Source organism: Lemur catta, chromosome 23, assembly GCF_020740605.2.
Source record: "Lemur catta isolate mLemCat1 chromosome 23, mLemCat1.pri, whole genome shotgun sequence".
Lineage (NCBI taxonomy): Eukaryota > Metazoa > Chordata > Mammalia > Primates > Lemuridae > Lemur > Lemur catta.
The window spans coordinates 11,107,389-11,128,694 of NC_059150.1; the positions used below are offsets into that span (position 1 = coordinate 11,107,389).

A 21,306-nucleotide genomic window follows, 5' to 3' on the forward strand; every position below is an offset into this window, starting at 1 on the left:
TTTATTGACCAGGGCCTACTGGTTCCCTATCTCAGAATCACTAGGTATATTGTTATTATCAAGGTTTTCACATAATTTATGTTCTATTGGTAATAATGATATTAAGGATTAAAAATGGAATGTAATTAAATGAGGATATAATTTCAACAAAAAGTTCTTTTCTCCTAAAATATTCAATATCATTTATTAAATGGAAAAATAACATGTCAATTATAATTGATAATAAATTTTAAAATAAAAATTATTTAAACAAAGTTGAGTTGTTTCTTCTATTAAAATTGAATTAAATATTAAATCTTAATAAAAACAGCACTGTTTATAATTCTAGCATTCCATCTTATTAACATAAAGACTCAGTATCATTCCTGGCATGTTATGTCTTGGTCTACATGTATACAAATTAAAAAGTCATGTGAATTATTTAATATTGTAATATGTTTCTCAGCTGTAATATACAACTATTGAGAATACCATGCTAACACATGGGTACCTCTGGAACCATGCATTGGAATACAAACAGTAGCAAGAAAATTCATTCCTAGCACTCCTAGGAAACGGCACCTCTTTATGCAACAATCTATTGCTGTTGTGGCATCTGAGAAGAATTTGACAAGTTAGCAGTCTTTACTTGTATTATACCAAGTGCTTCTTCCACTCAAATCCTCCCAGTACCTCAAAACAACGTCTGACCCTGATGTTGGTAGCAGTGTAATTTACAAAACTTTGTAGCAAGAGATACGGTGAAGAATTTCCCCAGGACTTGAACTCTGTTAGTCACTGGAGCAGATGTTTAGGGTTATAGGCTGCATGATGTCAGTGCTAAGCAGCAGATCCTGAGGTAGAGGTGCCATGTGTTCTTTAATAAATTTGTGTGTGTATGTGTTTATATGTGTGAGATTGCAAAGCCCTCTGAAGCCCAGGGCAGAGGCTTCTTCTTGCCTGGGACTAAGGGTGATACTGATACATCATTTGAACCAAAACCTGTAAATATCACATACTAGGTCTTTCAGCCAACTCTATATTTGGATTATCTTTGCGTTTTAGAGTTGTCTGAGGATACAAGTACCATGTAGGTGTTCAGACACATTCTTATGCTTGAGGGCATTTTATTTAAATGCAAAACACATTTTATACACCAAAGCAAAGAATAAAGAAAAGAGTGAATCTTATATTGAGCAACAAGAACTGAATCACTGTATCGTCATGTGCAGCATAATGACATTTTGGTCAATGACAAACCATGGTCCCATAAGATTAAAATGCCTTATTTTTACTGTACCTTTTCTATGTTTAGATATGTTTGCATACACAAAGACTTACCATTGTGTTACAGTTGCTTACAGTATTGAATACAATCACATGCTGTACAGGTTTTTAGCCTAGGAGCAATAAGCTCTACCATACGGCCTAGGTGTGTAGCAGGCTATACCATCTAGGTTTGTATAAGTGCACTCGGATGTTCACACAACAAAATCACCTAACGACACATTTCTCACAATGTGTCCCTGTCATTAAGCAACACATAACTGAAATTGCTTCATACTGCATATGCAAGTTGTTGTTTTGCTTCACCTCCGTTTATCTCTGTGCTACATTTGCCAAAAAATTGGCAGTTAGATTCCAAAGGCAGAGGCAGGGTGCCATGGCTCATGGCTGCAATCCTAGCACTCTGCGAGGCCAAGGTGGGAGGATTGCTTAAACTTAGGAGTTTGAGACCCGCCTGAGCAAGAGCAAGACCCTGTCTCTACTAAAAATAGAAAAAAAAAAAAATAGCTGGGCAACTAAAAATAGAAAAACTTAGTCACGCATGGTGGTGCCTGCCTGTAGTCCCAGCTACTCAGGAGGCTGAGGCAGGAGGATCGCTTGAGCCCAGGAGTTTGAGGTTGCTGTGAGCTAAGCTGACGCCACGGCACTCTAGCCCAGGCAACGGAGCAAGACTGTTGCAGGAAAAAAAAAAAAAAAAGATTCCAAAGGCAGAGCAAAGACAACTTAGGATCTCCCCTCTTATCCCTGTAAAAGAAAATCTTATGAGTTTATCTATACTTAGGCAAATGTCTTTTCTTACACTTTATATCATTTTCTTCACAGATGAAGAAAACAATAAAATAAGTTGCACTACAAATACTGATTTTCTTAGATCTTCAAAGTCTCCTCTTGTTTCCTTTCTCCTAAAGCAGATACAAGAATAAGACAGTACCTGCCCTGGAGTTTTTTTTAAGTGCAAAAGAATATAAAATGAAAATTAAATTAAAAATCTTTTTCTTTATTCCTAACCCCCAGTAATATTTATCAGAGTTGACTGCTGTTAATATTCTTGTTTAGCTTTCCAGAATTTTTCTAGGCATATGCAAGGACCTACTTTTATTGTTACATTAATTGATGACATACATGCTCATCTGTATCTTATCTTTTTTTATACAATTTATTTTGAAGATATTTCTACATCATCACACATAGAACAGGCTTATCCTCTAAATTTCTTAAAAATTAAATGAGATAACGTATTATTATTAGCATTAGATATGGGGTGTATTTAGCTTCTCAAAAAATGTTAGTTTTCTTCCTTTAATAGAAGAGTCATATGGATTTGTATTGTGATTCTGTTGGATTTCATTATACACATGTAGATGTGGACATAGAAAGTCACAAGAGTGGAGAATTTCTGAGTGGATGGCTCTTAAAGACTGCTTGATTCAAGGGGTAGAGCCTATACCAAAACTGATTCTTTGCTTTCAGAACTGGTACACCTTTAATCCTTTTTTGTTTCTAATATAATTCTGACTTATACCTATTACTTATCTTAAAAATTAAAATAGAGCATGTAATGGCGTTAAATAATGGTAATAAATCAGGTTGCATATACTGCTCAAAAGTAACAAGCTTCTCATTTTCATTTAGAGAAGGAAAGTCAAACCGAAGACAATGTATGGTTTATTTTTAAAATATAAGTTATGTCAAGACTCAAAGATTACTTTTGAGAAGGACTCAGGGTCTGGATGGAAAGAAGCCTGACTTTTGCGCTAAATTTGTACATACATGCATTTTTCTATTTGAAAATCCAGGATTTATATATATGTATATAGTTGTGCAATGTTTGGTGTCTTTGTGCTTTACCTAGGAGTCCATCCCTCAAAGCCTTTAAAATGCCGATGGAAGGAGTGGAGATGCAGTGTTCAAGGTAGAGGAGAGGTGGGTAAACATCAAGAACCCAGGAGAATGCTCTAATGCTGGAAAGAGAACAAAGGTTGGGAGTAATTTATGGAGGATAAAAGGAATTATGGTAGGAGCCTAGAATACTATGAAGCATGAACAGTGATTTTTTACATTGCAGTTGTTCTAAAAAAACAAAACAAAACATTGGTTTGTTTACATATAAGAGAGAGAGGGAAGGGAAAATGTGAAAAGTGAGATTACTCAATTTCATCTGAAAAAGTTAGAGAATAACAGATTGAGCCAACATCATAATGGTGTAGAATAAGCTCTTTTGTCCTGAAGAGACGAGCTTGTTTTCTTTCCAAACATGTGATGATCTAAGGGTGCTGCCTAAGATGAGGTTGGGCAATCCATCACATGACCCAGAGTCACCCAGCTTAGCCTCCCATCTGAAAAATGGAAATTCTAAAACACTCACGGATGCGTCATAATGATCTAGTGAAAGCACAATGGAGCAAAACACGGGGCGGGGGAAGCTTAAGGCCTAAATGTTGGCAATTTTTTTTCACTTAAAAGCCATTCAAAGCATAGAACCATAGAATAGGAAGGAATTTTAAAGGTCACTGAGCCTCTTGATTTTACAGATGAGGAAACAAACTAGAAACCCAGGGACTAGTCTAGGTCTCACAGTCAGAGAAGCCCCAGTACTAGAATCCAGATCTCCCGAATCAGGGGTTGGGTTTCACTATGGCACCTCCTCCCATAAAGTATTTCTAGTCGTCTGATGTTTGCCCCCTCCCATGCCAATGCCTCTTTTTAAAAATGACTTTATATTTATCTTTTCCCTCTAATAATTATACAAAATTATACATCCAATACAAAGGAATCATGTATCTCCACATGGAAAAAATGTTTAATGGACATCTAAATTACGTAAAGACACTTCCTTTATAAAAGGAGTGGGAAAATTATGGCCATCCCTCAAATCTTTCTGATCCAAGACTATACGGGTAGAAGAGAAGATGAGTATGGAAAGGCAGTATTACATCGAAACATTCACATCACACACACACCCAAGTATAGAGACAAAAGTAGACCAGGCTTATTGGGTATGAAATAGAGATTGTAGGACAGAGGATAAGAGCAGAGAAACTTACTTGATTCATTTCAAAATACAGGTGATTATAATTCACCTTTTGTATATATTTGCTAGTCATTCATGTTCACTTGACAAGAATTTACTGTGTACTTTCTATGTTTCCTAAGCACTAAGGATTCAAATACAAAAAGATATAATTTCTCACTTGAGGATCTCACAGTCCAGGGGAAGAGATAAGTAAATAGTGTCACATACTAACATTACAGTTAATTGGACAGTTAATTTTTAGAAAGCAAAACAAAAAAAAATTATTTTTTTTGAGACAGGGTGTCACTCTGTTGCTAGGGTTAGAGTGCAGCAGTGTCATCATAGCTCACTACAGCCTCAAACTCCTGGGCTCAAGTGATCCTCCTGCCTCAGCCTTCCCAGTAGCTGGGACTTTACTCCCCAACACAACTCCTGGTAAACACTGAGGTGTTGGCCATCTTTAGTATCTGCCTTTTCTAAAATATGTAATTGGACTCATAAAATCTGTAGCTTTTTCAGACTGGCCTTTTTCACACAGCATTATGCATTTAAGATTAATCAATGTCTTTTTTTAGCTTGATAACTCATTTTTTATCAATGAATGATATTTCATTAGGTATGTGTCACACAGTTGGTTTATCTATTATCCATCATCAAATCCACTGAAGGAAATCTTGGTTGCTTCAAGTTTTTAGCAATTGTGAATAAAGCTGCTATGAACATTAAAAAATAAATAAATAAGAAAAAATGTTTAAGAATATTTTACTTCTATTCCAGCCACAAAACAAACTTAACACTGAAAAACTTAAGTGAGTTGAACAAGGAATATTACTGGTTCCCCCCATAATTAGTTGACACAACTATATATACAAGAGTCTAGGCTGAGGGCAGTGGCTCATGCCTATAATTCCAGCACTTTGGAAGGCTGAAGTGGGAGGATCACATGTTGCTGGAGACCGGCCTGAGCAACATAGTGAGACCCAGTCCCAATAAAAAATAAAATTTGAAAATTAGCCACACGCAGTGGCACACGCCTGTAGTCCTAGCCACTAAGGAGGCTGAGACAGAAGGATGGCTTGTGCTTCGGACTTCAAGGCAGGAGGATCGCTTGACAGAGTGAGACCCTGTCTCTAAAAAAAAAAAAAGCAGCAGCAGCAGCAGCAGATACTAACACTTAAGTTAAACTAGTTAAAGACTTTTCTTTTTGGGATTATAAGCGCGAGTCACTGCACCGGCTCTAGGATATGCTTTTGAATATTGACAGGATTGTGGAAAGCAATGAATCACAATTTTTAGTTATTAAGATCCTATGGCTATAGAGTTGCCCTTACATACAAGTTAACTAGTTTCTCTATTGATTTAAGTGTTTTTTAAAATATAGTACAGAGCTTCAGAACTTCTGAATACAGAAAATACAAGATTCAAACAACTGAAAATTATACAATATTCTCTTATTGTATATGTTTTTCTAAAGTAAAAGTTTGCTAAATTTGGGAAAACTCTTATGAAGAAAAAACTCTTCAACATCTGTGATATATTCTCACTTACAAAAATTACTTCTAAATTTATGACAGTTCTATTTACAGGAATACATCAGTCAGTACTTCAGAGATCATTGTTTATAAATTATATCAAGTTTGAGAAAGACTTTTTTCTATTTTTAAAAAGAGCTAAAAATTAATAATAGTTATGAAAAATGAAAGAACTGGCTAGATATATTTTGACAGTAATGCTAAATGTAGATTTAGCTGTGAAGAAATATTGTTTCATTGATTCTTCATTTAACATACGGTCATTTATTTCAGAATACAAATGTTACCATGAACGCTACTGGACTACTGTGGCATTTTCTAATCTTTGATATCAAGCATTTATCAAAGACAACAGAAATTCTAGCACAGTTTTATTGAAGGATATTATGCAACCTGCAACTGAACATATTTTCCCCTTCACTTTGGATGCTAGGAAACTTCAGAGACAAGTTTGCCGTCCAAAACTTGAAATTGTATAGGCTCAGACAATGCATTTCTCTTCTTCTGATCACTAGCTTCCATTCTCTTACCTAATGTTTTAAATTTTTACTTTATTTTCTTTTAAATTAGAGACTAGGTCTTGCTATATTGCCTAGGCTGGAGTGTGTGGCTATTTATACGCATGAGCATAACACATTGCAGCCTCCAGCTCCCGGCCGCAAGCAACCCTCCCACCTAGGCCTCCCCAGGCGTGTGCCTGGCACTTACTTAATTTTTTCTTTCAACTGTACTCCAACTTTCTATTTCAATATTTCGTATTACGAGTATTTTTGAGTTACCTCTATTCTTGTATAGTACTAGTTGAAGCCGCTAGTCCCAGCATCCCATGCCTTCCTCTGTCTTGATTTATTCTCTCATTTTGATCGAGCATTTCTGGAGGAGGTTCCAGAAGCTTCCTGAGAAAGGGCAAAGAAGAAGCAACTTTTTTTGACATCTTCCATATTTGAAATTATCTTTATTCCACCCTCATACTTGATAGTATGGCTAGACATACAAAGAAAGTTCTTTTTTCTATGTTCGTTGGACAAGAAAAAGTGGCATTCTTCATTCATTATGTTCACGATTTAGCTGCTCTAATACCACAGCATTGGTCGAAATCACTTAGCAACTTCAGGAAATTAGAGCAGGCAAATAACTTTGAACCACTGTTTACTGAACCTTATTTTTGTGTCACATATCCAAATAACAGCGTAAAAAAGTAAACTCTTGCACTCTCAGAGCAAGGTATAGCAAGAGTAATTGAATTAACACTTCAAAATTTAGGATGCCTCTCTGTCTTGGGGTGGTAGTTGTCTTTCCCCTTTCCTCTCTCTTTACCTTTGCGTGAATGTCACTTTTCCACTTTTCCTTATTTGCTTTGCCTTCTTTCTCCCCTCTCCAATTCTATGGCCACAATATGGACTTGAAATATTCTATATTCTATGGTCACAATATAGACTTGAAATATTCTATATTTTTGTATTTGCTACATTTTCTGTTTTTTACTTTTAGTTTTCTAACCTAGTGAATTTAACCATTTATTAGTTTCCAAACCAAACAAGACATGAAAAGGCTTTTTATTGCGACATAGTCCCTATTTAAACTTTCTCTGTGGGACAGCAGACGTGGATGGGAAAGGAGTGCTTCAGGCCCTGCTTAAAACAGCAAACTTCTCAAGTATAACGTAAATAACTCAATCAAGTGACTACGAAGGTAAAGGCAGGGTTAAAGAAAGCCACCTAGGGATGGTGAAGCCACCAAGTAGTTAGAACAAGAAGGCTTTACGCCCTGAGGATCTGAAGAGCCGAGAGGAGAGCTATTATCAGAAGCCAGAGCAAACTACTGCTGTACGAGTACAACTGCCCACCAGGAGCTGTGGCCTTAGGGAGAGGAAGACAGACACTGCCAAACCAAGGTCAGTAGGGAGGAAGCCAAAAGCCAGTACACTCCATTTACCCCAGTTTGGAGAAATTTAAAAAACCAGGGATTACAATAAGCAACCTAGCTAATGGTTGCTTAGGGCAATAATCAGGCAGGTCAGTCAAGAAAAGGGTAAGGGTCTCTTGATTCAACCTCCCTGCTGGAATGATAAAATGGTCAGGGTGAAAGAAAAGAAAGATCCTCAGACTAAATGTTTTTTGGGGAAAGATAAATGCTATTTTTGAAGTGCCTTTAGCTCAAAGTAATCAATATGCCAAAAATATGCATACTAATATACACATTTTGGCATTTTATGAACTCTTTCAATGGTGCTTGGGCTCAGAAACTGGTATCACCAAGTACGGCGCTTTGACATGCCAGATTGAACAAGAAGGCTCTCAAGGTCTGACACTCCACCCACACCCCCAGTCTCTCAATCCTCTCCCTCCCAAAGCACGGGATGAAGTTGTTCCTGAAGTTCCCTTATCTGCCTAAAATCCAAACTTGTAAAAGAAGAAAACAATCATCTCTGGTCCCCTTGTTGTGTTTTCATTAACTGAACTCATATTACAGGAAGAAAGACTGAAGTCTGTCAACACACCTGGATAGACTTTTGTCATAAACCACTGTTCACTCTGTGAGCCCAACAGACTTGGTGGTACCAGGCCAGGGTATATTCTTCAAGCCCACTGAATTCTCCTAAAAATCATTTACTACCCCCTAAAATAACCCACGTTTCCCCTAACTTCCTTTCCCCTAAGAAGAGGGGTATGTAACCATCATACCCCATTGTGTGGTGGGGTAATCATTCTGATTTTCCTCCTGTGCACACTAATGAATTTGTACACTTTTTCTCCTATTAATCTGCCTTTTGCAAGTTGATTTTCAGTCAAGCTTCAGATGCCAAAGGAGAAGTTTTCCTTTGGCTCCCACAATGTCTAATTTTGTTTAATGAGCAATTCAAGCATAATTGTTAAGAACGAGTAAATTACATGAATGTAAATGGCATAAAAGTTTATCAATGAACTTGTCACATTTTCAAAAATCTTTTTCAGTAATTTAAATCTTAAAGTTATGTTAAATTAAGCAATAGATATTTATGTCTGAGTCATTTCTAAGTAAGTCAGTAAGTCAAAATACTGACACATTACTACACTTAAAGTATATATACGTACATGACATAGAGAAGCTAAATATATTTGGGTTTGTCAGTAAACATGAAGAAATTGTTCTATGAGAAAGCATGTTTCTGTAAATTATGAAACATATACTCATAAAATGTTGGTGTATGATAGATTAAATTTGCTTTAACCTCCTGGGTTTTCATTAGAAATTAGGGTTACTAAGAGTTAAACATTCTAATGAATACATGGTAATGAAAACTAGAAATGGCGAGGAAAACAACTCCATATGCAAGGAAAATAAGACATGTTTTTGGTAAGTGAATCTATGAAGTATGGAAGATGTGTTTCTGTTATGGGGAAAAAAGAATAACTTTTGTGCTAAAGTATAATAGAATGACAGTTTGTTCTAAAATGAGAAAGAGGAAAAGTATAGGGCAAATAACTGAAGGGATACAAGAAGGTTGTAGGTTTGTGGAAGGTGAACCCTGTGAAAGGATTTTTATGTGCTATCAAGCTGGCTAAGATTAGAAGGAAATTATTTATAAGTTTTTCTAAAAATTTAGTATTATGTCAAAAGTACACTGATGCAAAACTAGAATTTGGTCCTCTCTGTTAAAACAATAAGGTTTTTTTTGGAGTATTAGCCTCTACTCTTAATAGGAAATTGTGAAAGATTTTTCTTTACCTTTTAGGTAATTGGCCTAGGAAATAAAAATTCTGTGTTTTACCAAGGTAATTACCTGTGCCTCATGTTATCTTTATTAGGTTTTTGATCACTTAAGAAAACTGAGTTATCTCTATTAAAAGAGCTAAGGTTTATCTACAACCATGTAACCTGTATTTGCCTTTGAAGTCTTTTAATTATCGCTTTGGCTAAATGAATGACTATTGTTCACAGTGACCTGTGATCCCATTTTGATCAAAGGTTTCAAAACTTTTGATATTTTTGACAAACTTCCCAAAATCAAATTCTAAATTAATTCTTTTTCTTGACCTCAAGTTAACTTTGGAATTGTCCCAATAGGCCCTTGGAACATCTCAAAAGGATACCTCTCCTTATAAAAAGTTATTAAAGTGGCCAGGTATGGTGGCTCATGCCTGTAACTGCAGCTACTTAGAAGCCTGAGGTGGAAGGATTGCTTGAGGCCAGGAGTCCAAGACCAGCCTGGGCAACATAGCAAGACTCCATCTCTAAAAAATTAGCCAGGCATGGTGGCATGCTCCTGTAGTCCCACCTACTCAGGAGGCTGAGGCAGGAGGATCACTTGAGCCCAGGAGTTGAGTTGTAGGTTACAGTTAGCTATGATCATGTCACTGTACTCCATGTACTTCAGCCTGGGCAACAAAGCAAGTCCCTGTATCTAAAAATAAACAGACAAACAAGCAAACAAAAAACCAGTGCTATGCACCTGAATTAGAGAAACAAAATTGGTATTTAAGAGGATGTAAATCCACTGTTAAGCAAGGACTCATGGAGAACCTGAAGGAGCTAGCAGCTGCCTGGTCCTTCATGAGTCCTTAAAGGTTCCATTATTAAAAGGTCTGCACTCCAGAATTCAACATGGAGTGTACAAAATGATACAAATTATGGAAAAATCTTGGTATGGTGACTTCTAAAATTGCTAAAATGGTTTATAACCAATATTTGCTTTGTCAAACCAATAATTCTGGGAAGACATTAAAAACTCCAGGTAGTACATTTCTGCTACCCAATGGACCATTTGAACATTTACAGAGGGGTTTCATTCAATTACTGCCTTCAACAGGATCTGAATATGTTCTTGAAATAGTCTGTGTTCTCTGGTTGAACAGAAGCTTTCCATGCAGGAACGCCAATACTATAACAGTGGCTAAAATGTTGTTTAAAAGTGTGTTTCCTTTATGTTACATTCCTGGAGAAATCTCCAGTGATGGAGATATCCATTTTACTGGAAAACAACTGGATAAGGTATTACAAACACAACAGCATTACCATCATCCCTATCACCCTCAGTCTTCTGGAAAGGCTGAAAGGACAAATGGCATCTTAAAAACTGAAATTGGCACAGTTAACTGAATAGATTGGATTGCCTTGGCTAAAGGTATTACTGCTGGCCTTGATGGCAATCAGATCCACCCCCAGTGGGAAACATAACTTGAACCTTTATGAAATAGTCACTTGATGGCCTATGTTCCCAATAATTAAACCTCATGTATCTCCTACTCTCCTAAACTCTGATATGACTAAATGCTGCAAGGCTTTAATGCATTATGCTAAAGTGTAATTTCACCATGTAAAGGAAGCTTTTCATGATCTACCAACAGAGACAATCAAACCCTTCATGATCTAGAAACCAGAGATTAAGTCTTTTGGAATCAACAACAGAGAAGGACTTGAACAATCAGCCCTTGAACTCTGTTGGAATAGACCATACCATGTTCTTCTCTGCAGCAAAACTTCAGGGTCCCAAGTCTTGGATCCACTTCTCTCAAATCAAAAAGGCCCCTCCAGACTCCTAGACTACATGTGTTAGACAATTTAAGGGAAAGCTGACAGGGGTTTTCCCAGAAGCAGATAGTATCCTAGATAAGGACAGCTTTCCAAAGTTTGTGGATCAAGACTTCTCTGACATCATGAACGTCTTATCTTTTTCCCTTTTCCCCTATTTCCTGCTGTCTTAATCCCATCCCTTCCCTTACAGGAAAACCCATAGGACCATAATCTATAGATGGCTTTAGCTAAGGCTTATGATGTAGCAAAAAAAAAAAAAAAAAGCCACAAACAAACAAACAAAAAAATCCAGAGCAATTGTTAGGCTTATGAAAATGAGCTATTTCCACTGAGGAAAGATTCCAATAGGGTTCCTGAGGGCTCATTCTTGGCAGTACTGGGGCACCAGGAGTATGGCATATGAAACTAAATTCATAAATTGGGGAAATAACTTTGACTTTGTGGCCAACCAGTCCTCCCAGTGGTTCACACAGGTAGAAGTCATCCTCCAAAAGGTGGATAACATACATGTTTAACAAAAACATTTGCTGAAACATCAGGCACCTTTAGATCCTCCTTTGCTCAAATTGTGAGCTTGTGTATGTTATCGAACAAAACTGAATGGTGTACCTGTTTCTCCCCATTACAGAAAGCTTAACTAAAAAAAGGGTGGTTGATATTGTGTCTTTTTTGTTTTTGTTTTGTTTTTGTGATGCTTTTTTTTTTTCCCCATGAGATACCATGGTTTCTTTAGACACCAAATAAATTAAGGAGATTTCTCAAGACAAAGGAACACCTGATGTGTTTATGGAATCAGCTAAAAGTTGGTTTGCAGGAATCCTGAGTGGCAGATGGCAAGCTTGGCTTCTCCAAGGTTTTCAAATCTTTGTGTTCTTCTAGTGGGTCTCCAGATTACTATGACTTGTGTCACCAGGCTAATGACAAAATTGGATACTTCTTTAAATCAGACCATTCTGTAGCAAACTATGGTCCTTAATTGCCATCACACTTTTAACAAGGGCTATGACCAGTTGGACTAAAATACTGTTGAACTGCCTGTATCTCCTAAGCTTTGACTTGTTTTGTTCATAGGGGCACTTACTAAGGCGTAAACTTTGGTCTTTTAGTATTATCCTCCTAATAGTAATCATAATAGTCCCCCAGCGCGCCATATCCTCTGAAGTCTTAAATGTTTGTATGCAGCCGTCCATCAAGCATAGAATAATCTCACCTTGACTAAATCAGCAAGAACATAAAGAATCATTCAACTGATGTTATGACTTGTGAATTCCATATTAAGACCAAATGAAATCCTTATGATGGTGACAGAGAGTAGCATCAATGCCCAAGGTTTTGGTCAATCCTGCAAAACTGAAGGTTGACCCAAGTGGGGAAACTGTTAAACTAAATTTGGCCTGAAGATACCTCTGTACTTAAGTGCTTACTTAAACTGCAACCTAACTTAGTAAGTAAACTAACTAAAAGCCTAATTTAGGAGTATACTTTTGTAACAAATAGCTAAGTCTCAGCCAATCACAGCAGCTGAGCTTCAGTCACTCCCAGATGGCCAAGTGATCAGACCATGTTCAAATAAGGCAAATGCCCAAGCTATAACCAACTGAGCTGTCTCTGTACCTTACTTCTATTTTCTATCCATAAATGCTGCCTGATCACATTGCAGGCCAGAGTTCTCTGAACCTGTTCCAGTTTTGAGGGTTGCCCAATTCTGGAATCATTCTTTGCTCAAATAAACTCTGCTAAATTTAATTTGTCTGAAGTTTTTCTTTTAATACAGGTAAGAGGCTCTATAAACTCTAATCATAATTTAACACCAGAAGCTACCATTTATTGAACGTTTGCTGTGAGCAAGGAACCGTGCCAAGTACTTTAATCTCAAATTCCTCTTCATAGCAGTTCTAACGGGACATGTGATTTTTTATTATAGTTTTACACATACAAAAACTGATGCTCAGAGAAATTAATTTGCCTGAAGTTTCACAACTAAATGACAAAGATGGTGTCCAAATTTAGATCCAACTCTAAAACCTAGGTTTTTAACCTATTTTAAGTTTTAATCTAGTAGTACTTATACTCTCAATACTTACAGGGGAAAATCCAAGCCATTCTCAGATCCTTCTTTGCTCAGTTTAAAACTATCTCAATGAAAATTTCATTCATTTAACAAATATTTAGGCTTCTTTTGTATGGAAGAGATGGTAATAAACAGATGAAGACAATACGGTTGCCCTTAAGTTGCTTATTTCAGGAGGGCAGAAGTAATATTCCACTTTTAATATTCATGGAAAAGACTAAAAATGCAAGCTAGGAAGAGAGAATGCCTTAAAGACTTAGTCATACCATGATATTTGTAAGGGTGGGCTATGGGATGAAGAAGGGTAAACATACATCAGCGAGATGGAATAAAACACAATAAAATCAGTCCTTCAAGTTTTGTTTGTAACACTTCTACACAATCATTTTAGAGTAATATATTCAAAATCTTAGGTTTGTTTCAATTATGTTTTCCTTCCCACTAATTAAAGCTATAATCCAACTTAAAACAACAATGGCCCAATGCCAGTGTACAAAAGTTTTATTTTCATTAATTGTATTTTAAATTTTATTTTCAGGAATGGGATTGACTGCAAAGGAGTACAAGGTAACTTCCTGGGATAATGAAAATGTTTTGTCTTGATTGTGGTAATGATTACAGAGCTGTGTTTGTCAGAGTTCACAGAACTTTACACCTAAAAGGGTAAATTTTACTGCATGTAAATTATACCTGACTAAACCTGACTTTAAAAAAAAGCATGAAATCTTAATTACCCAGCTATAAAATAAAAATAAAATTAAAAATATGCAATTTAGGGGCAAACCAAATTTTATTGTTAGGAGTGACAGAGGTCTAGTAATTGTTTGTATTTATTTAAAAAGCTAATAAAGCAATTTATATTATATAATCCAATTTATCAACATCAATACTTTCAAATAGGATTTTAAAATGTTTGAGGTATTTTTAAAAGGATTTGGATTCCAAAATATTTATTATAACCACATGTTGCTGAGGCAATGCTATATTTAAAAATATCTCAAACAGAAAATAACACTCTAAGGCTGTTAAAAATTACAATTTAAACTTCCAGAATATTACCATAATGCTGTTTACAGTATATACCAAAAACTCTATATTTAATAGCTAAAGACAAAGACTTACTAGCTAGCTTCATTACTTGATAGATTCACTTGCTTCCTAAGATATTATTGTAGCTCAGCTTCTAAAAAAGGCAAAAGGAAAAAAAAATATTATTTTCACTTAACAGGATTAAAAAAATAAAGACTATTAAAAACACAGGAAGAGGTAATTAAATGATGTATTTTCTTCATTAAGGTTTAAACAGAAGGAAATATATCCAAGAAACCATTTACAAAGGACTCACCCTGGTAATTGTTTTAGAGACCAAAGTCACTTGCCTGGCTTTTAAATATAGTAACAAATTATGCGTGAATCTTCTCAACTTAGATTTTCATGTCTCAACTTAGATTTTCATGTATCCTTACTTTACTATCCACTGTTTTTATTAATATTCCACCACACACACCAAAGCCAACCAACCCAATTTAAATTTTAAGGGATAATGTAATTCCAAGCCTTAAAAACCCCGAAACAAATGTACTATATAACAAGAAGATATCTCTTGCCTTGATTAAGGCAATGTAATTGTGGCAGATGTCATTTGTCAATCAAAAAAATACTTGCCTGATTTTTTTTTTCTAATGTGGAAGAAGAGTGAAGTGTATCTTTATTTGTGGCTTTAATAAAAAATACCCTTCAAGTGTTGTGCTTGGTAAATTAACTTTTAGAAGGATGAAAAATACCTTAAATGACAAGTTCATATGTGATAACTATCTGTAACAATTGCCCTCCCCCAATGAAGCCCATCTTCCAAAATCCATGTTAAAATTTTCATTTTTAAAAGCCAGACAGGCTCCACCACATCTTTTGAATATCAATAAAATTTGATTTTGTCCATCCATGTGTTTTTAAAATGCTCCTTGATGTTTTTATCTTTAATGATACACAACAATGAAAAACAGCATTAAAAATCTGAAAGGAAGAGAAAGTATTCAAAGCATTACTACATTGGAAATGACTATGTTCTGGACATTAAAGAACTTCCTGCTAAGAAGAAATGCTTGGAGGCTCTTCATGAAAAAATGCTAAAGAAAGTGGTATTAGGATACCCATGACAACTACATAACATTATGTAACAGAACAGTGACAACTAGGTAAAAATTATTCCAATAATTTTTATTCTTTCCAAAATTGCAATCAAGTAAATATATTTAATAAACAATATTTATTAAAAAACGCATAGATCATGGAAGTATTTTAAAACAAGTAATCTCTAGGATGTTGAGTTCACAATTCTGAACTCAGTCAAGCGAAGTCCCTGCACTGGCAGTTGGTTTCTATTGAGGGGCAGGGGATTGAGAGGTTAGAATTTTAAAATGACTGCATCAGTCAGTCAGAAGCAAACAGTAAGAAAGTTTGGTCCTAAGGAGGCAGTTGAGAGAAAGGAATCTCATGGGTTCACTGGGCTGTATCATCAGGGCTTGGTGCCCTTCAAAGAGGTCAATGGAGAAGACTGGAACAAGGAGTTAGGTAATTTGCTGGTACAGGAGGAATTCATTCAAAGGGCTACATGAATAAAAAGAAAGCCTGGAGTATAATTAGAAAGTTGGGAAGTTATTCTCAGGAACAAAATGGCTATATTGTCTGTGCTACTGTGGAAGGAAATTCTGAATTAGTTACTGATACCTGAACACTTGTAATAATTAACGGTGCTCTTCAGATATGAGTGGGATGAGCTTTGACAGATATTCCAGATGAAGAAATAAAAGACTTGGGGTTAAAACTACTTTGTGACTCCTAAAGTGGAGGGGAGGGAGACATTGTGCCATAATTTTAAGGCAAACAGCTTTGGAAATCAAATTGATCTGTGTGACAGTTAATAAAGCCAAGTGTCAAGCTGGACTGGACCATGGGGTGCCCAGATATTTGGTCAAACATTATTCTGGTATTTCTGTGAGGGTGTTTTTCAATGAGATTAACATTTAAATTGGTAGAATGAGGAAAGCAGAGTGCACCCCATAATGCAGATGGGCTTCATCCAATCAGTTAAAGGCCTGAATAGTATAAAAATGTTAACCCTCCCCAGAGTAAGAATTCTTCCGTCGGACTACCTTCAAACCAGGACTCTAGCTCTTCCTGCCTTTGGACTTAGACTAGAAGTATACCATCAGCTCTCCTGGGTCTCAAACTTGCCTACTGACCTTGATCTGGGGACTTGCCAGCCTCCATAATTGCATGAGTCAATTCCTTATAATAAATCATACATATAATTACACATACACACACAAGCACACCTCAGATATATCGTGGGTTAGGTTCCAGACCACTGCAATAAAATAAATATCACAATAGTGACTCACACAAATTTTTTGGTTTCCTAGTGCATATAAAACTTATGTTTACACTGTAGTCTATCAAGCGTGCAACAGCATTATGTCTAAAAAAACCAATGTATTAATACATACTTTAAAAATACTTCATTGCTAAAACATGCTGATACAGCAATACAAAGTGAGCACATGCTGTTGGAAAAATGGTACCAATAGGTTTGCTCAATCTGTAAAAAAAAAAAAAAAAAAAGGAATATCTGCAAAGCGCAATAAAGCAAAGCACAATAAAATGAGCTATGCCTGTATATCCTATTGGTTCTGTTTCTCTGGAGAACCCTAACATAATCTGGGTTCAAATCATGGCTCTGTTTCTTAGTAGCTATGTGACCTTAACCAAGTACCTTAACCTCCTTGAGCCTATAAAATGGAAATAGTTCATTCAGCATAAGATTGTAACAAGGATTAATTGAAATAATTACATAAAGCATTGAGCACAGGGCCCAGCACACAGTGCTCAATAAATGAATATTGTTGTTGCTATTACAGAAGGCTCTACTTCGAGGAAAAAAAATCCAGACTGAAACAGGGCCTAAAGATGTATTCTTGGTGATAAGGGTGGTATCAAAGTGAGTAAGAATTGTCAAAGTTTACCCTAGCCAACAGCAAACTGTCCCTTGTTTCTTCTTTCCTTGTAGTCTTCCATTTCCATGAAAGCCACTTCCTGTTTTTCATCCTTCATGTAACTCTGTATGGGAAATTTTAGCTGGACCACATTCTAAAACCCTAATTAGAATTGTGTTAAAATCTTCCAAACACACACCTCTCCTTTCTTGACTTAATTAATTAAACATAGTGGATGTACCTTATGTCTTCGGATTTTAGGATTTTGCAGAGTACTGGGTTATCACTGAAAATTAGTAATCACTGTAACATATTATATTTTCAAAACTAAATCTCTGATAGCAACTTACTATGCTGTCATTAGCTTTTCATAAAATTGAGTGTGGCAACAATTCCACTCTGCTTAGAGTTCTGGCTAGTATAGTTTTACTATAAAGATCTCCCTCTTAGACTCTTTAAGAGTCTAAGGAAGAGAATAAATACCACCTCTTCATTTTATATTCTTAAATCTCAGAATAGGCCATCACTGTGTAGAAATTGATTCTATTTCCAGTGTAAACACCCATTTAGCAACTAGTCTTAACTATCCACAGAAGCAGCAGAGGTACTGAAATTTCTATTTTAAAAGAGCATGAAGATTAGCCAGCTCCTCTGTGACAAGAACCTAACAATGCCAGTGTGTGGATTATAGTTATGGCCTGCAGAGCTGAACAAAGTCCCACCATCTTGAATCTAAAAGTACACCGTACTATTAGATCCCCAAATAATTTAGAGTTTGGTTGTTGGTTTTATTTTCCTTTGTTCCTGCCTCATGGATGGTGGTGGTCGGAGCTGGAGAAGGGTTAGAATGGGCATTGAAAAGAATACTGCACCGCCTAGTAGCAACATAGGTCTGCAGTGCAATCTCTCTCAATTATTTAAAAACAAAACCAAAAACTTTCCCTTTCCAAAATGTGCAATCTGGTTCTGGAAACCCACATTTATTCAATGAAATAAAACACTACAAAAAACGTAGCTCTTACTACATAAGCTATTCTAGATGGAAGAGATACAAAGATAAAGATAACTAGTCCACACTCCGAAGAGCTTACTCTAGTGGGGGAAGCAAACATGTACGCAACCAATCCCAACAGTGACCAACAGCTGAGTAACAGATGTGTGTTCAAAGAAAGCAGGTACAGCTGAGGGGCAGGGGCTTCGCAGAAATGCTAACAGGCTGCCTACAGGATGCAGGTGGCCCATTCCAAGGTTAAGTATTTATCAAGCAAAACCTCTGCTTCCGGCCTAAAAATTTTAATTTCTGAACATGAGAACTTTTATGTTAAGCTTCTTATACATCATATACACACACGATACACACAAGAAGGGAAACTAGCTCAGTTTGAGAACATGACTCATCATCATTCACACCTGTTCAATTTAAGGCCCTCCCCAAAATTACATTGGGGAAAACGTGGTTGCAACTGTGCAAAATCAGAAGAGACCTCTGTTGCTATACGAGCAACATAAAACACTATGCATACTCATGGATGCATTTAATTGTTACAAATATTAGATTGTAACTGTCAGTCCTATAAGAACGGTTTTATGACGGATATAAAACCCTAAAAGGTTTGCAAGTTCCATAGCCACATCTGAAAGATTTCCGATTTACAAAGGTCAACGTGGTATTTTTGGAAAACAACTGAAAATTATACTTGCCAATTTCTGTCATTCATTCATGTCATAATCCCCAAAGCTACCTTCATTCCACAACTAACTTCCCACCACTTTTCCCTAAGAAAAGGGCACGAAGATTTTTTTTTTTTAAGGTTATAGCCTTCAAAAACTTGAAATAGAAAACGTTGACCCAACCATTGGGAAATGTTCCCATGCTACCATTTAACATTCCCGGGTTATCATTATATTTAATATCTTGTGATTTTCAACATCATCTCACGAGGCCAAAGGCTTTATGAACACTGTATTTTATACCCGCCTAAGGAAACAAACCCTGTGAAGCCCGAGGACACCACACCGACAGAATGCGGGTCACTGTGACATGGCAGGTCACCCTGCAGAGTGAAAATTGCAGTTCACTTTACGCTGACAGAGCTTCTTCCCTGGACCCCGACTTCCACCAAAGAACAGGAGAGTGTCGATGTCACAAGGTGCCTAGCACCGGCTTCCTTAAAAACGAAGCTTTTATCTGGTTCCTGGAAGGTCACCCGGTACGTGGGGCTCAGGACGCAGCCCCCGGGTCGCAGCCCCCGGGTTTTGTGGCAGCGGCGTCGGTCACCGAGGCCGGGCGGGCTCTGTCCACCCTGCCCGGCCCCGTGCCGGTTCTGCTCTCGGCCCACACCTCACCCCGTCCCCCAGGGAGCTTTCCTGAACCCTGCCCCTTTCTGGCAGGCCCGGAGTCGCCGTCCCGGAAGTCACCTTAGCTCGTTTATTGGGCGTCTACTCCGAGCAGGGCCGGGCGAGGGGCTGCGCGGCCACGCGGGGGGTACCCTCCAGCCCGACCTCGGGAGCGCCCGCGTCCCCGCCCCTCGCGCCGGGTCCCCGTCCTCGGGGAGGATCCTCGGCGGGGCAGGAATGTACGAGGAGAACGACGCTCCCCGCCCGCCGCGCGCTCTCGGCCGCTCTTTACCTCGCGAGACCCCGAGGAAGCCGCGGGCGCTAAAATTAGAACCCAGCGCGGGGCGCTCACGTGCGCGCGGCCGGCCCCGCGGGGGCGGGAGGGAGGCGCGCGCTCGGGTGAGTCACCTGCCCCGCCCCCGTCGCTGGGAGCGCGCTGACGTCAGCCGCTTCCCCGAAGGGTGACGTCAGCGCGGCAAGAGGAGGCCGCGAGGCCGCTGGTAGAATGTTCGGAGTTTCGGTGCCTTAAAGGGCCCAGGCCTGGGACCGTGAAAGATCTGGGGAGACGACTCCACTCGCCCACCCGGAGATTCAGAACCCGTCTTATGCCCCTTTGTACTTGAGAGTGTTGACTGTTAGGATGGTGATGAAAACAGGAGAGCAACTGAGCCTCACTGGAGGCTCCTTGAGGTCTTAGAACCTCCTCCTGGAAGCCCTCCTTGATTAACCAGATAGATAGCTGTCTCGGTCGCCCCCTGATTCTGACCCAAAATTCAGGAACAGTTTTCCATGGCCTTTAAGTCCTTAACCCTTCACTTACAGCTTCTCAGTGCATGCTTATGCCTCTGCTGGTAGAAAAAGGCTGTGGTTTAAATATGTATTTATGTAATCCCTCAACTTGGGCCAGCTAGACACTGTTTTGACTTTGTCTAAACTGTCATTGATCATGTGACCAGAAACCAGGTACTTAATGCCCTGGGTGTTAAACTCGTGGACTGGACCGCAAACCCTCCTCCTGTGCTACTGTTGCCTGTGGAAGCTTCCAGAGGACAGGATCCCCGTCCACCACTTGATGGTGCAGCACTATCGCTAACAGTTTACCAAGGCTTACTGTGTGCCAGATATTTTCATCATCCTGCCTCCCCCTGTCATTTAATCCTCACATCCTCTCTTGGAGGCAGGTGTTGTTATCCCCATAGTCTGATGAGAAACTGAGGCACAATATTAAGTATGTTTTCCTAGGTTACACAGCTAATGAATGGCAAGCCAGAGGTCACTCCCAGATCAGGCGGACACCAAAGTCCGTGGTCGTGGTGATAAAGATGGGCTGTGAAATCTATGTCATGTTCTGCATATGTGAGTCCCCGAGAGTTGCGGTCCCTAATCCCCAGGCCGTGGACCGGGCTGCAAAGCTCTGCCACACCCCCACACCTCCACCCCTTACCCCTGTCCGTGGAAAAATTGTCAAAAAATTGTCTACCATGAATCTGGTCTCTGGTGCCAGAAAGGTTGGGGACCGCTGCCGTAGAGCCACACTCTCAGTGCCTCCGAACAGGTAGGCCACTCCACGACAGGAGATCT

At 38.3% G+C, this 21,306-nt stretch overlaps 1 long non-coding RNA gene across 5 annotated transcripts in view; it reads right to left on the reverse strand.

Moving 5' to 3' along the window:
* Positions 1–20,006, reverse strand: part of LOC123627072 — an 84,827-nt gene extending 64,821 nt beyond the window's left edge. For 4 of the 5 annotated variants that reach the window (XR_006731119.1, XR_006731118.1, XR_006731117.1 and 1 more), the window contains exons 1-3: positions 19,807–20,006; positions 14,519–14,579; positions 6,591–6,707 (exon numbers count right to left, since the gene is read on the reverse strand). This is a non-coding gene — a long non-coding RNA (uncharacterized LOC123627072). Of the gene's footprint in view, positions 1–2,919; positions 3,228–6,590; positions 6,708–14,518; positions 14,580–19,806 lie in introns of those variants that run through there. The other variant, XR_006731116.1, reaches the window with a different exon arrangement.
* Positions 20,007–21,306: the final 1,300 nt, after the last annotated feature.